This window comes from Polypterus senegalus, chromosome 6 (assembly GCF_016835505.1).
Source record: "Polypterus senegalus isolate Bchr_013 chromosome 6, ASM1683550v1, whole genome shotgun sequence".
Lineage (NCBI taxonomy): Eukaryota > Metazoa > Chordata > Cladistia > Polypteriformes > Polypteridae > Polypterus > Polypterus senegalus.
The window spans coordinates 14672700-14690395 of record NC_053159.1 but is presented as its reverse complement, the minus strand read 5'-3'; positions in this window follow the sequence as shown (position 1 = coordinate 14690395).

Sequence of the window (17696 nt, the reverse complement as noted above, 5' to 3'; positions counted from 1 at the left end):
TGGTGCTATAAAGAAGCCTGACCACTGGAGTCATCATTCACTCATGAGAGCAAACCACCAACTGTAATGTCGGACTTACTTTCCGGTTTTCGATTCTAATTCTTGTCTCTGTTTCCTTTTCCGGTTCTTTTGTGCTGCCACCGCCACTTGATCAAAGTTCTGTGCAGCCACCCGGGATGCTGCTTTGAATGAAAGTAGCTGCCCTAGCTGTCCACGAGACCTACTGGACGAGGCCTGGAAAAAATGAGGAATAATTTAAGCAGATTTATATTAGGTATAATGCTCGGTGGGGTGCAGGCCAGGTGGTCTTTTGCCCTTGAAACCCCTGCGGAGTTTGTTTTTTTTTTTTTCTTCACCAGATTAAATGGAGGTTTTCTTTTTCTGCCCCCCTGACTATCAGGCCTTATGAGTCATCTTTAGAGACTTACAATATGATATTGTATATAAGGATACTACTCTTCTACTAATTATCCATCCATCCATCCATTATCCAACCCGCTATATCCTAACTACAGGGTCACGGGGGTCTGCTGGAGCCAGTCCCAGCCAACACAGGGTGCAAGGCAGGAAACAAACCCTGGGCAGAGCACCACACACACCCACGCCAAGCACACACCAGGGACAATTTAGAATCACCAACGCACCTGACCTGCATGTCTTTGGACTGTGGGAGGAAACCTACACAGACACAGGAAGAACATGCAAACTCCACGCAGGGAGGACCCAGGAAGCAAACACGGGTCTCCTGTAATTATACATCTGTGTTCATAAAATTGTATATATAATTTTGTTCTTTCTTACTTATTCATTATTATTCTTAACTAATCTTATTTTCATTATTTTTAAATAACTTTCTCTTTGACGTCTTATAAAGCAGTTTGAGCTACAATCTGTGTATGGAAATGTGCTACATAAATAAATGTTGTTACTGTGGTTGTTCTGGTGTGGTGAAAGATTGGTTTATCTCTTTGGGTTTGCTTACTCTGTTTTGTCCTCGTTTCATCATCTGGCCCCATAATAAAATATCATTCTGCTTCGGCAGACCGCCTATGCTGCTTCGTTTTCGTCTCCTGGTTCCCCCATTGTTCAGAATGCCACTCGCACGACGCTTAACGTAATGTCCATTACAGTGTATTGGTAAACAGCTCAAAGTCAATGAGAAGTTGCAAAATTCCCTTGACTTTAGAAAACTCTGAACAAGAAGCACAAACACCAAAGCCTCCACCAGGCAGTGTATCACAGTGTCCTTGACTTAATCTGTTATTTTATAAAGATTAAACTTTGAGGGGTTCTGGCAATCTTGGGATTGTTTAGGAATATGTAGTTACAGAACAAGCTCACAAAATTGACCGTCACAAGTAAAGAGATTCAAACCAAACAGAATCAGGGCTGTCTTAACACATGGGCACGCTGGGCATTTGCCCGGGGGTCCCATGAGCCTAGGGGCCCACGTTTTGTTTTTCTGATGCCTAAGTATTTTTCTGTTTTGCTATCAAAACAGGGGCCCCTTTGCACTACTTTGCCTGAGGGGCCTGTGATGCTGTTAAGACGGGCCAGAACAGAATTGCATAAAATGGGTTACTCTTTTCTTAGCTACTAAGGACCTCACATTAAAGCCATAATCAACGAGATATTTACAGAAGAAGAGAATCTTTTAAATGCTTCTCAATCACACTGAGGGAGTCAGCAGCTCAGATGGAGTTGGGCAGATCATTCCTAGGGTTGCCAGATTGGAAAATTAGAAATATGGGACACTCTTAAAATATCTCTCTATATTACTATTAATATATAAATTCATACATGCCCTTTCTACACACCCAGACCAATATATTATATACAAGGAGAGACATAAGTTAAAAACATAAAGCAAGGATTTTAATGTACTGCACCCTCAACCCATCCTTCTGCTGATACCAGCATAGGAGAGCCATTCCCACCCACAATTACAACAGCCCAGGTGAGCAGAGACCTGAGGAGACTTTGTGCCAGCAAAGCAGTGGGTCCAGATGGAGTATCGCCACAACTGCTAAAGGCCTGTGCGTTGGAGCTGAGGAGTCTTCTACAGCGCATCTTCAACCTGAGCCTGGAACAGGGGAGAGTCCCGAGGCTTTGGAAAACATCTTGCATCACCCCAGTCCCAAAGGTATCATGTTCTAGTGAGCTGAATGACTTCCAGCCTGTCGCTCTGACGTCACACGTGATGAAGATCATGGAGCGGCTGCTGCTTCACCACCTGAGGCCACAGGTCCGCCACACCCTCAACCCTCTGCAGTTCGCATACCAGGAGAAGGTGGGAACGGTGGATGCTATCATCTACATGCTACACCGATCCCTCTCCCACTTGGACAGAGGCAGTGGTGCTGTAAGGATTATGTTTCTGGACTTCTCTAGCACCTTCAACACCATCCAACTTCTGTTCCTTAGGGACAAGCTGACAGAGATGGGAGTAGACTCACACCTGGTGGGATGGATCGTGGACTACCTTACAGACAGACCTCAGTACGTGCACCTCGGGAACTGCAGGTCTGACATTGTGGTCAGCAACACAGGAGCGCCACAGAGGACTGTACTTTCTCCGGCCCTGTTCAGCCTATATAGATCAGACTTCCAATACAACTCGGATTCCTGCCACGTGCAAAAATTTGCTGACGACACTGCTATCGTGGGCTGCATCAGGAGTGGGCAGGAGGAGGGGTACAGGAACCTAATCAAGAACTTTGTTAAATGGTGCGACTCAAACCACTTACACCTGAACACCAGCAAAACCAAGGAGCTGGTGGTGGATTTTAGGAGGCCCAGGCCCCTCATGGACCCCGTGATCATCAGAGGTGACTGTGCAGAGGGTTCAGACCTATAAATACCTGGGAGTGCAGCTGGATGATAAACTGGACTGGACTGCCAATACTGATGCTCTGTGAAAGAGAGGACAGAGCCGACTATACTTCCTTAGAACAATAAGATGCTGCAGATGTTCTATCAGACGGTTGTGGTGAGCGCCCTCTTCTACGCTGTGGTGTGCAGGGGAGGCAGCATAAAGAAGAGGGACGCCTCACGCCTGGACAAACTGGTGAGGAAGGCAGACTCTATCGTAGGCACGGAGCTGGACAGTTTGACATCTGTGGCAGAGCAACGGGCGCTGAGCAGGCTCCTGTCAATCATGGAGAATCCACTGCATCCACTGAACAGGATCATCTCCAGACAGAGAAGCAGCTTCAGCGACAGACTGCTGTCACCGTCCTGCTCCACTGACAGACTGAGGAGACCCCACACTATGCGACTCTTCAATTCCACCCGGGGGGTAAACGTTAACATTACACAAAGTTATTGTCTGTTATACCTGCATTGTTATTACTCTTTAATTTCATATTGTTTTTTTATCAGTTTGCTGCTGCTGGAGTAGGTGAATTTCCCCTTGGGATTAATAAAGTATCTATCTATCTATTGTGATGGACGGCTGGGTTCCATGCCCGGCCGGATCTCCCCTGCTACATATGTTCCAGGGGAGCAACTTTGGACAGCTCAATACCTCCCCCGGGTCACTTGGTGGCAGCCTCCCGGGCCGATGATGATTCCTCAGCCTCCCACCTGGCTCCATGGGAGATGGAGTCCTCCACAGCCTGGTTGGGAGCTGGGATGGCCGCTAGGGGGTGCTGCCGAGTCTCAAGAACGCGGCTGGACGAGTCATCAGCCCCACCCGGAGGTACAATTGGAACAAGGTGGTCAAGCACCTGGAACACTTCCGGGTGGGCTATAAAACGGGCCAGACCTCCACCACTCAAAGGCCAGAATCGGGAGGAAGAGGACGAGGTAGCCTGGGAGGAGTGGTGGTGCAAGGTGAGGAGCTGTTGCTATTGTGTATAAAGTGCTTTGGGACTGTGTTGGGCCTGTGGGAAGACGTGCCTCATGGCTGAAGAGAACATGAAAGCCTGTGTGATTTTACACGTGCCTCTGCGTCAGTCTGTGCCGGGTCGGGTGCCATATAGTGCCTTTATCACACTATCTATCTATCTATCTATCTAATGGGTTATGAGGAAAACAAAAGTAAAATCATTTGAAAATTATTTACTGAAAGTGCAATTACATACACGACAGTTTGCTTCAAAACAGCTTCAGCCTTGTTTGATAAATGTCCATTCGCTGGAATATTCATCACGAAATTTACACTTACATTTTGGCATCTTGGCATGGATGGATGGATGGATAGATTAATTTTTAAGTTAGAAAAAAAGTGGGCCGTGTCAAGTAGTAACAACCCACTTTGTTGACAGTTGCTGTAAGTTGCAATGCTGATCCAGAACTGCACAGCAGCGCGGCTGGAGAGCGAAATGGTAAGAGTGTCGCTGATCTCAGCCAACCGTTGCAACTGAACAAGCTGCAAACAGGCAGCAAACACGAGTTTCCTCATTACATATTTTCATCAAGAGAATCTGAGAAAAGAAAGTATAATTACTTATAAAGTTACAACTAAGTACCGTAAGAAGAAAATTGAAAATGAACGAAATGAACGAAATTTGAAAATGAACTAAATATGGGATGTTTGGGTGTCCCTGAAGGGTCAATCCAATCCAATTCAATCCAATTTTATTTATAAAGCACTTTAAAACAACCAGCATAGGACCAAAGTGCTGTACAATAAATAGTTGATAGGTAAAACAACACAACATTCTTGCACATAAATAAGAATAGAATAAAAATGGCATAATACATAAATAAAACAGCCCTACGATAAAACAATATAAAATGGGATAAAATCAGCTAAAAACAACAAAAGTAAAATGAGCTAAAACGAACTTCTCACAAGGTATCAAAGGCCAGGGTAAAGAGATGGGTTTTTAAAAGAGATTTAAAAACGGACAGAGAAGAGGCCTGTCTAATCTCTAGAGGCAAATCATTCCATAGCTTGGGAGCTGCTACAGCAAAAGCACGGTGGTCTCCTCTAAGTTAGTCCTCGGTACATTCAGGAGGAGCAGCTGATCAGCTGACCTGAGAGAGCGAGTGGGTGAATAAGGCTGTAGGAGCTCAGAGAGATAGGGTGGGGCAAGGCCATGAAGAGCTTTAAAAGCAAATAAAAGAATTTTAAAATGGATCCTAAAAGAAACGGGCAGCCAGTGAAGTGTAACTAAAACAGGGGAAATGTGCTCAAATTTCCGAGTGCCAGTTAAAAGACGAGCAGCAGCATTTTGGACCCTCTGGAGATGAGTAATCGATGAGGCACTGACTCCTACATAAAGTGCATTACAGTAGTCCAGCCGAGTAGTAACAAAGGCATGGATTACTGTTTCAAAATGGTGCCGGGAAAGAATTGGCTTTATTTTAGCCAACTGCCTCAAGTGGAAAAAGCTTGATTTAATGACCGACTTAATCTGGCTATCAAACTTAAGATCAGCATCCACCTTGACCCCAAGATTTGTGACAATTGGCTTATTGTACTGGGCCAAGGAACTTAAATACACTTTAGGGGTCTCAGTGGGGCCACCAAAAACGATCATCTCAGTCTTTTTTTTCCATTGAATTTTAAGAAATTAAAAGCCATCCAGGCTTTATCATCATCAAGGCACTGAAGTAATGGCTGTACAGAAAATGTGCCTTTTCTCTTTAGAGGAACATAGATCTGACAGTCATCCGCATAAAAGTGGAACCCAACACCATGTTTTCTAACAACAACAACAACATTTATTTATATAGCACATTTTCATACAAAAAAATGTAGCTCAAAGTGCTTTACATAATGAAGAATAGAAAAATAAGAGACACAGTAAGAAAATAAAATAAGTCAACATTAATTAACATAGAGGGCGGCACGGTGGCGCAGTGGTAGCACTGCTGCCTCGCAGTTAGGAGACCTGGGTTCGCTTCCCGGGTCCTCCCTGCGTGGAGTTTGCATGTTCTCCCCGTGTCTGCATGGGTTTCCTCCCACAATCCAAAGACATGCAGGTTAGGTGGATTGGTGATCCTACATTGGCCCTAGTGTGTGGGTGTGTTTGTGTGTGTCCTGCGGTGGGTTGGCACCCTGCCCAGGATTGGTTCCTGCCTTGTGCCCTGTGTTGGCTGGGATTGGCTCCAGCAGACCCCCGTGACCCTGTATTCGGATTCAGCGGGTTAGAAAATGGATGGATGGATAATTAACATAGAATAAGAGTAAGGTCCAATGGCCAGGGAGGACAGAAAAAACAAACAAAAAAAAAAACTCCAGAAGGCCGGAGAAAAAAAAAAAAAATAAATAAATAAATAAAGTATAAAACCAAGAGGGAGCAAATACAAAGAAAAAAGGAGGGGGCCTAAAACTGAGCCTTGTGGGACACCACACAAGAGGGGAGTGGAAGAGGACACATAGTCACCAAGACTGACACAAAAGGTTCGCTCAGCCAAGTAGGACCTGAACCACTCTAGTGCTATACCCTGGATGCCCACCCACTGCTCCAAACGAGAGAGTAAAATGGCGTGGTCCACTGTATCAAACGCAGCAGTCAAATCTAAAAGCACAAGAACAACACAGTCGCCAGAGTCAGTAGCTAAAAATATATCATTAAAAACTTTTAAAAGGGCTCATTCGGTGCTATGTTAAGTGTTTAAAACCAGATTGGAAAAGCTCTAAAATATTTTGTTTTTCCCAGAAAGGCCATCAATTGGTTATGAACTATCTTTTCAAGGATTTTAGAAAGAAAAGGTAGTTTGGAGATAGGCCTATAACTTGCAAGAGCTAAAGGATCTAGAGCCGTTTTTTTTAATCAGAGGTTGAACCACTGCATGTTTAAAATCCTTAGGGACCACACCTGATGACAAACCAGTTCAAGAACCAGCGGTCCAATTGTGGATAAAACCTCTTTAAAGAGTCGAGGCGGGACACCATCGTTTGGGGACCCTGCAGGTTTTAAATGACCAACAATATCTCCTGTAAAAATGGCAATGTCACAGGCTCAAACCTGTCGAAGACAGCAGAGCAGGGGACACGGACTAAGGGGTCATGAGCAAGAGGAGAGATTTGAGCCCTAGTAGAGGAAACCTTTTCAGTAAAAAAGTGTAGAAACTTTTCACAGGCAGTAAGAGAGGGCTCGATACAGTTAGTCTGTGGTACATTAAGAACAGAGTCAATGGTCTTAAACAAAACACGGGGATTGTGACAATTTGACACAACAATGTCAGAGAAGTGTTTTCTTTTTGGAACTTTTACAGTTGTTTGATAATGACGCCAACAGTCCTTCAACATCTGAAGTGACACTTGCAGTCTGTCTTTTTTCCACTTGCGCTCAGCTCGACGGCACTCGCGTCTAACAGCACGAGTCACCTCATTTAACCAGGGCTCAGATTTAGTTTTAGGTTGCCTGGTTTTCAATGCACCAACAATGTCCAATGCAGTCCGACAGGTGGAATAAAACCATGAGCTGAACTCCTCAGTCTGGCAGCACGAAAACTCTGGAGTGATACAGTTCTGCTTAAAAGCTGCTGAAAACTGCTCAGCAGTGGAAGAATTAAAAACACGACAGCGCCGAGCAGCAGCGCGAGGTTTAACCGCGGTCCAGGCAAGAGAAACTTCAAATATCACAGGCATATGGTCAGAAAACACAGCGTCACAAATCTCTAAGTTAAAAACAGGCAAACCGTGTGATAAGACAAGGTCAAGTGTGTGTCCACGTTCATGTGTGGGACCAGCCACATACTGCACAAGATTAAAAGAATCAATAAGGTTTAAAAAGCCCTTTACCATCAACATATCAGGGCAACAGACATGAATATTAAAATCTCCAACAATAAGAACACGATCATATTTTGGCAAATATTCCGCCAAGAAGTCAGCAAAATCGTTCACAAAGTCCTTGTTGTATTTTGGGGGGCGATAAAGCACCGCACACCACACTGTGTGAGAGCAGCCCAACTCAAACACACTCACTTCAAAACTGGTGAATAACGGCGATGGTGACAGCTGCTTACATTTAAAGTGACTTTTAAAAATCGTCGCTGTCCCTCCTCCTCGGCCCGACGTCCGCGGGGAATTAAAATAATAGCAATCATCCGGTAGCAGTTCTGAAAAGATGCTGGACTCACCATCGCTCAGCCACGTCTCACACACACAGAGAAAATCCAGTCCTCGGGACGAGAAAAAATCCTTCAGGACAAAAGTTTTATTTGCCAAGGATCGAGCGTTAACCAAGCCAATCCTGGCAGGAAGCGGAGCATCCACGTCGTTAGGCGTCCTGGAAGCCCGACACAGAGGCCGCAGGTTCCCCCCACGCCAGCGGGGAGTGGAAGAGCAGGGCCTGGAACGTCCCATCTAGACCGATGACAGGTACCAGCCAGGCTTCGACAGGATCCAGCGAACGCTGAGAGACAAGGAAACGGGACACCGCTCCGCACTCCCTGGATAAAGGTGTAGAAGGACACCCCAAAGAAGCTTTCAGCTTCACTAGCCAACCACTGCGGCGGCCGCGCCTACGCCGGCGAGGTGAAGCCGGGACACGCCACAGGTGGTACGGAATCCCCGACATGAACGTGGGAAAGGTTTCATGCTCAGCATAGTTCCAATTTGCCAAAATTTTGGCAGAAAGTTTGGTGATCATACACTAAGGGAGCGTTTACATTTATCATAACACCCAATAAAATCAACACAAACAAGCACAACACTGGCAGGGACAGACAGCAAGCCACACACACCGGCGCCATCTTTCACGATGCAATGACGTCTCGGTCACTCGGTACTGTACGGGTCAGTACAGGACAGGGGACAAAATGATCAAATATGGGACATGTCCCGTATATAAAGGACGTCTGGCAACCCTAGTCATTCCACCAACAAGGAGCTACACAAGAAAGGAGTCGTGACTGAGATGTAGAGGTGGTTTCTGTTCATTAGAAAACTTGAGTGGGAGAGAAGGGGCACAGGACCACATAAATAAAGGTGTTGACCCGTTGACTACTCTATAGGTAAGCGTCGAGGATTTGAATTTAATGTGTGCTGAAACAGGGAGCCAGTACTGTATGTGCTGTAGAACGGGCAGTTAACACCGAGATTTTTTCTTCCCTTTCTGTCTCGTATTCCTCAAGATAAATTTATTTGGGTCAGATTTACTCTTGTAATTTACGAGAGTCGGTGAGCTCCACAGAAGGCAGGGTTCTCGATCTCGTTAAAGAGTAATTGGCTGATGGAAACAGTCATTACACTGAGTGAAAAATTAGCAGACACTCGTTTCACGTTTTATTCTGATGATTATAGAAAATGTTGTTTGAGTGCTTTTTGAATAATTTCAAATCATAATGTAGCACCAGGAGGAGGTAAATCATGTATAATTTTCTCACAAAGCGCTCAAGTAATAAGGGATTGATTTACATCCGAGTGACTTTTTAAGCAAGGTATCTTTTCTGCTAGGAACCATCTGCACATTCTAATTCCATCCGCTTTAACTCCAATCTATTATTATTCAGAGGGTTATAGCAGATTAGGAAGCATTTGACACCACTTTTCTTAAATCGTTTAATGTTGCGTTTTCTGGTAAACCTTTTTCCCTTGTGCAGAAGCCGACCAGAATTAAAACGAGCCTCATCATGCATCGTGATGAAGGTGTATTTTCCATCCCGCGGTTATTGTACAGTAGATGTGACGATTCTTTCTTAACCCGACAACCTGTGCTGCGCATTATTGTTATTATTTATTTGAAAGCATTAAGCAGGATTCTCTTCAAAAGTGCACATTAAAGAAAACTAACGTTTTTTGTATATGTCACTAGATTATCTAAAAAGAGTGTGCAATTTGAATTTAATTAAGGTACAGGGAGCCCTGAATATTTTACCCAACTGATATTGCAGTTGATGTTCATGTTTCATAAAAAAGCATCCAGTGTATCCCGATCATAGCGCTGTTGCTTCACAGTTCTAGGGACGTGCCCAGTTACTATCTGTGTGGTGTACCTCATGCATTTTCACGCCATTCTCTCAGGTTAATGGCAGACTTTAATCTGGCCAGGTCTGTGTGAATGTGGTATATGAATGAGCTGTCATGGACACCAAGCACGGACTGGTATCCCAGCCGGGATGGTTCAAGGTTCCTTGCCTTGCTAGGAGGCTAGTTTAATGGAATGGAAGGCAGGTGACCGTCACCAGGAGCCATTTACTCACCCAGTCCAACAGGTGGCAGCAGTTCCTAGTGGGTCTCTGGTTTTCGACAAATTCTCTCCGACAAACTCGCCACGACAAAATCGCAAGAGAGGCCAAGAAAGTGGGACGCCCTTGCTGCAATTCGTCCTACATATTGTAGTGACCCGGCAGCCAGCGCTGGCGGCATGATGCATTGTGGGTAATTTATGTAAAGTTTACTGTTGTGTTAAATTAGCAAGGCAATCGAATTATTGTTCCTGTTGTAATTTGTTGTATGTGTTGTGTTCAACTGGTGGGATGGGTTTGGGTTATTGCCGTCCGGGGTTATTAAATTGTAAATAGTTACCATCAATGAGAAAGGTGGCTTCGTTAATGACCTTGGCAATGGCTATGTAATAGTGATGGGAAGTTCGGATCATTTTACCGACTCGGACGTTTGAGTCTCGTTCAGCAAAATGAACGAATCATTTTTCGAGTCATTTCGTTCAATTCTGTTTCTGGCTCAGACTGCATAGGTTAAGCCTATGGGGCTGTCACGTGATGAACGAACGACTCGAAAAACCCGGAGACTCGAAACAAGTGAATCAATTCCAATACAGAAACTATAGGAAGTTGCGCAAATGCGCATGCGCGACTGAACGAATCACTCCCACGAGACGACTCGTTCTTCCCGAGTCACATTAAAGATTCGTTCAAAATAAACGAATCGTTCAAGAACGACCCATCACTACTATGCAATGAGGTTGAGCTTTGTTTTCTGACTATCTGCTCTAATAAAGAGATACAACAGGACAGAGCTGTGTATTGCTAAGATTTCATCTAAGCAATGATTGCCGAGACACTCGGAGTCGTGCGGTGTATGGGACACGAGTGCTCGCTGGCTTAATGAGCTAGGTACAGCTGCGTGCATGGCGCTGGCATTCGGCTGGCCGACCAGCTTGGGGGAAGTGCACGGCTCTGAAAACTTTAAGACTCAACCACGGGTCGCTACAATATGCAGGGCGTGATCTTAAGGACTATCTGTGTGCCGTGCTGATGGCTTGCCGCGTCTCATAATATTGACTTCTAAAATAAACATTATTATATATGCTCTAAACTAGTAAATCATATTTCATGAAACTTTCACGATTTTGTCGGCACGATTTTGACGACGCATTTTAATTGGTGCTATTTTGTCGGCGAGCATATGTCTATCGCACAAATGTCGGGTCACAGGGTCTCCCACATATAGCCGTGGCCAAAGGTTTTGAGAATGACACAACTATTCATTTTCACAAAGTCTGTTGCCTCAGTTTTTATGATGGCAATTTGCATCTGCTCCGGAATGTTCTGAAGAGGGATCAGATGAATTACAATGAATTGCAAAGTCCCTCTTTGTCATGAAAATGAACTTAATCCCCAAAAACCCATTCCCACTTCATTTCAGTCCTGCCACAAAAGGACCTGCTGACGTCATTTCAGTGATCCTCTCGTTAACACGGTGAGAGTGTCAACGAGGAAGAGGCTGGAGATCACTCTGTTATGCTGATTTAGTTAGAATAGAAAGGATCAATTGCTGTGAAGGAGGCTTCAGGACGCCTAAGAAAGTCCAGCAAGCACCAGGATCTCCTAAAGTTGACTCAGATTATGGGGTCGGGGGGCACCACCAGTGAAGAGCATACTCAGGAACGGCAGCAGGCAGGTGTGCATGAGCCAATAGGGTGTAGGTGGCTTGTTGGCCGAGGTCTCCAGGACTCTGCCCGTGTCTGGCTTGTCTGACTCCTGTTCAACAATCTGGCTGTGGTTCTCCAATTAGCTGATGGACAGATATTGTTGGTTTTCATATTTGTTAATTAGTTTCTATCTTGTTTTTGATTTTTTAAACAAATCTCGATCCTTATATGTAATTGTTCTGTATGTAGCGAGTGCTATCATCTATTCTTGTATTTTGCCTTGAGAGTTGATGTGTTGCTCTGTGTCTGCACTTGGTGAGGACTGCTGTGCAAGAACAAAGCAGTTTGTACTGCTGCCTTGTATTTCTGGGGTGGCCATGATAGACTGGCCATCTAGCTCTGTGAAGAGGATTATTTGGGTTCTGTTTTGTGTGTTAAATTTACCCCATCTTTTGAGACCAATTGCATGCCAAACCTACTTGGAAGGGGGTCTCTCCCTAAACATTTTTTCCCCCATTTTTGGGAGTTTTTTCTTTTTTCTTCTTAGAGCATGGGTGTCGAATTCCGGTCCTGGTGGGGCCGCAGCGGCTGCAGGTTTTCATTCTAACCATCTTCTTAATTTGTGACCAGTTTTTGCTGCTAATTACCTTCTTTTGCCTTCATTTTAATTACTTTGACTCAGGCCTCTTAGTTGTTTCCTTTTTCTTAATTAGCAGCCAAACAATAATGAGACACAAAACAAGACTATGTTTGTGACCAGCTCACCGGTGCCCATCACAAAATATGTGAAAATACAGAAAGGTGGAGGTCTCAGTGAGGCTGATCTCTCAGTTCACCAAAACATTGTGAGGGTGGTCTTAGAAAAAACAGAAAAAATAACAGTTCTGGAAATGTCTGCTGTGGCAAAATGAGAGCACCAACAAGCCATGGAATTAAAAGAATGAGTTTAATGAACTCTTTGAGGGCTGAATATTTTCTCCAAAAATCAGTTTCTGAAACGCAACGGTTTTACACAGAAATCAACATAAAACGTCTGTTGCTGCATGCTGTGGCTGCCAGTTTGCAATGAATATGCAGCAGGTTTGCTGCCAGGCTGTCTTTGATAGATAGATAGATAGATAGATACTTTATTAATCCCAAGGGGAAATTCACATAATCCAGCAGCAGTATACTGATACAAAGAAACAATATTAAATTAAATAGTAATAAAAATGAAAAAAATTAAAATAAAATTAATGTTAGCATTTGCATGGCTGGGGCAGCAGCGGTCACGGTCGCAGTGTATTGCAATGTGGTTTGTACCTCTTATCATTGTTAAGTGGCAGTTCTACCTGGTTAACATTGTCAGTACCACGATTAGCTGGGGACCAATAAGCTGAAGCTGGAACCTCACATTTGTTTTCGATCACTTGTATCAAAATCAGAGTCCGACAAGTCATAGTCCAGTTCAGAGATACTAGGCAAAATGTCGTCTGCAGAGCTTTACGCATTCGCATTGATCTCTCACCAGATGTCAGTACCATTTTTGCCGTTGTTTGCGCCTTGCTACTCATGAAAGCGCAGGAACTCTCGGTTAGACCAATGAATCTAACGTTCCTTCAGATAACGAGAGTCCAACTAAAACAACAGTTGGTTTTGTCACAGTTTACAGTTGATAACCTTTCTTCTTTTTGACAAAAGTCGACATCAGCCCTGAAAGAGTTAACAGCAAGAATCTGCTTCTCATTGTGAAACTGGTTGGAGTCTGAAGCCCCAGTTTAGCTGGTCATCTGTTGGCTCGTTTCATGCCTCATTTCTGTTTGGCTGCCATTTAATGAAGAAAGGAATCAATTCAGAGGAATGAATCCTTAATAACAGGGCTATTAAAATGAAGGGAACATGAGTTAATTAGCAGTGAAAACTGGTCACTAATTAGGAAAAGGGTTAGAATGAAAACCTGCAGCCACTGCGGCCCTCCAGGCCTGGAGTTCGACACCCCTGTCTTAGAGAGTCAAGTCTGGTTGGGGGACTGTCAAAAACACAGCGTCTGTTAAAGTCCATTCAGGCATTCCTTGTGTGATTTTGGGTTATACAAGGAATAAATTGTTGTTGTGAAAATATGCGTTCTCCAAAAAATGCAAATCAGATTTATAAAACCCAGGCATACACACATTTCTGCCTCATTTGCCTTTATAAATCACAATCATCTTGTGAAGTTGAATACACACAGCACTAGGTTGTGTCACAGATGGCTGGGGGGGCGACCTGGCCGGGATGCCCCAGAGGACTGGAGGAGGGCTTAGGCCTCCCCCAGACCACGTGGGGGCATCCGCCCTGGTGACTATGGGGACCACGGGTACATAGCTTTGAAGCTCAGCCCTGTAGGGGCCCGTGGTCACCGACAGGGGGCGCCCCAATGCCTATGGAGCCCTGGACCACAGCACTTCCGCCACACCCAGAAGTGCTGGGGGGAAGAGGATCGGGGACACCCGGAGTGTCGGGAGGCACCTGGAGCACATCCGGGAGATTATAAAAGGGGCAGCCTCCCTCCGTTTGAGGGCTGGAGTCGGGAGCGAAGGAAGACAAGGTCTTGGAGGTGGAAAGGAGGAGGCCTGAAGCGTGAAAGAGGCATTGTGAGGCCTGGGGACTTTGGGGGACTTGGGGGTTGTGTGGCACCTGTAAATAGTGAATATGCAGATTAAATGTGTGTTGGGTGAACTGTTGGTGTCCGCCTGTCTGTGTCCGGGTCATGCTCATGATCCACAGTTGCTACTCTGGAATAGTCCAATAGAGTCCAGCTGCAGTCAGGACAGTTTTAGGCCTCGGACAGATTAAGCAACCTGAGACATTCTGAGGCCCGTAAGATGACGCCCCTGTCAGCTGCATCTCTTTTGACTCCACCCACTTTGCACACCCCCACCCCACCCCCATGTTTGTAGTACACTTTTGTGCTAAATGTACTATTATGGTAATTGGTGGCAAACTGAAAGTGTGTGCAAAAAAATATTTGTTATAAATAAAGAACATTTTCAATAGGATAAACTGTCGTGCTAATGTAATAAACGTCTCTTCATACCTTCTGCGAGGTCACAAGCCATCCCCAATGGGCACACAAAGCATTCTCGGCTAACAGAGAAGATCTTAGCTGGGTGACTCAGACGACTATTTTATATCTCTTTGTGCTTCTTAAGGCTAATACGTCATTCCTCTGGAGCATAAACTCTGGCACAATTAATGCATTGTTAATATAAATATTAAAATTTTGTACACCAGTAAAAATACAGTACTGATGATATGACACAGAGTGGACCACAAAGGCAGCATTCTAAAGAGCTCCTAAACGTCCAGCATGTAGTATAACATATTTTGACTATTTACTCAAATTATTGATTTATTCGATTCAGAGTCTATAAGAATATGTAGTGTTAATCGTAGCTGAGTGCAGCATATTATTTATTCTTCTTCGTCTTCTTCCTTATCTCCTATTTTTATATGTCAGCCTTCTGATTACCTGTGTAGATCTTTATCCACAGAGCCACTACTCCATTGAGTGCAGCATATACCGTATATATTCGTGTATAAGTTGGGTCTTCAAACCCGAAAAATCGATCATAAAAATCAGACCGAAATACGACAATTAATTTCTTTTTTTTCAAATCTTCTTACTTCCTCCAATCTCACAACAGTTTCTCAGACACATCGAATTTTGTTGCAGCAGCGTAGTTACCAATTTCTTTCATCACTTCAACGACATTTAATTTAAAACCAGCTTCATATTTTTTTCTGATCGAACGCTCCATCGGTGATAAGGGATGCTCTTACGATAAATGTGTATGAGGGTGTGAGAATCAAAAAACACAAAACTGTGCGAATGTCGCTGTAGAATAATTTGGGTATTACTGTGTGGGCACGTAGTCACAATACAATACAATACAAAACAAAAGGCCGTGTGCTCCATGGTTACTCTCTCAGGTGGGCGTTAGCATATCACAATCTCTTGGACCAATAGCGTGAGTTTTCCCTCATTTGACTTATACGACCGACATTATAAAATACCGGAAATTATACGGTAAAATCAAGCCCCAAGTTACCCACAGAAGAACTTAAAATGCACGTATATATGGTAACTGAAAAATTAAACATTGCAGTCTTATGAATAAGACGTGGCAAACGCAGATATACGAGGTGTGGCAGAAGAGTAATGAGAGTGGCAACACTGCAAGCGATCTGGCAACACTGCGCTGTTGTCCTTGATAGAGCACGTGTATCAGTACCCTCCCATAGCTCAGTGCGAGTTTCAACTCCTTCCGTTAACTACGTGATTTTTGTGACTGCTATTAGCGAAGTTGTGTTTTTGGTTGTGCGTCACGCAAAATGGAACAGCGGAATTTGGAGCAACGTTGTGCCATTAAACGGCAAGTGTGACGTTTGAAAAGTTAAAACAGGCCTATGGGGAACATTCTTTATCCCGAGCTCAAGTTTTTCAGGGAGGCCTTCAACTTCGAAAACCAATGAAAACATCGAACGTGTGAACACTCTTGTGAGATCAGACCGTCGTTTAACATTAAGAATGTTGAGTGAACAATTAAATTTGAACAGATTTACCGTTCATCAAATTTTGACTGAACATTTGCACATGCGAAAGGTCTGTGCCAAAATGGTGCCGAAAAACCTCACAATTGAGCAGAAGGACAATCGAAAAAACGCATTCCTGTGGTTCCCCAGCCCCCTTATTCACCTGACCTCAGTCCGTGTGACTTTTCCTTTTTCCTAAACTGAAAAATGTCCTCAAAGGACGTCATTTCGGGACTTTAGAAAACCTCCAAAAGAGTGTAACGGACATGCATAACAAGACCATACCGGTTGAAGACTTCCAGCAGTGGGAACAACGTCTCCATCAGTGTGTAGCTGCCCAAGGGAACTACTTTGAAGGGGATAACATTGATGTTTGAAAAAATTAAAAACTTTGGTAAATAAAAAATCAGTCTCATTACTTTTCTGCCACACCTCGTATATAGTACACAATTTAAAGATTGTTTTGTTCAATTTTTTTCTAATATATGACACCAAAAGAACTGCTCCGGATGCAGAACTAAAAGACCTCGATAGTTTAGAAGTTTAATAAATGCAGAATAAACATTTGAGTGTAGGAAGTTAAGGGAATTGAAATTGTCATGAAGGCCGTGTAATATGGGCGTAGTTAGTTCACCAGTGAAACACGGCAGGAGCTCCAAAAGGGAGGACGTCAATTTTTGGACCTTGTAGTGTCTTAAGTGCTCGGATCTGTCCGAGGCCTAAAACTGTCCTGACTGCAGCTGGACACTTCTCGAACAGCCATACATGGACTGTGCTAATCGGCCTCATGCACATGCAATCACGATGCTGACTCTTTTCTTGTGCAGCTCTTAACTGGTGGAATGAAGCGTTTGAAGACTATCATGTTTATTGTAACCTAAGAATTGTCACTCACTCGCATTTAGTACTGAGCTCCTCACTTGTGATGAACTATTTTATCCTGTAACACTTGTTCCCAGGCAGCCCCCCAGATTGAAGTTTATTCAATTATGCTGACCTTTTTTCATAAAAGCATTTGCTCATCAAATAATTGTAAATGAATATATAAATATAAGTAAGAGGACTTATTCTGGATTTGTTGGAGTTAAACTACCACCAGCATGTCTGATGTTACACACTATGTGAGAGGTATGGGTCCTTGAGTTCATTCATTTCCTTAACAGTCGTACCATACATTGCAAAAAGTAAAAAAAAAATACAACTTTATAGGAGCTGACACATCTACAAACAAAAAATTAATCTGACTCCACTTACCAATGTGATAATGTAAGCCTTAGATTATGAGAGTGTCATACATGTGTGAGCAGGAGGCAGCTAAAGGGCCTGAGTAATTGTGATTCCTCAACAGACCAGGGGGTGGCGGTGTGTGCTGACTATCTCTCTTAGTTCTTTGCAGGCCATTCT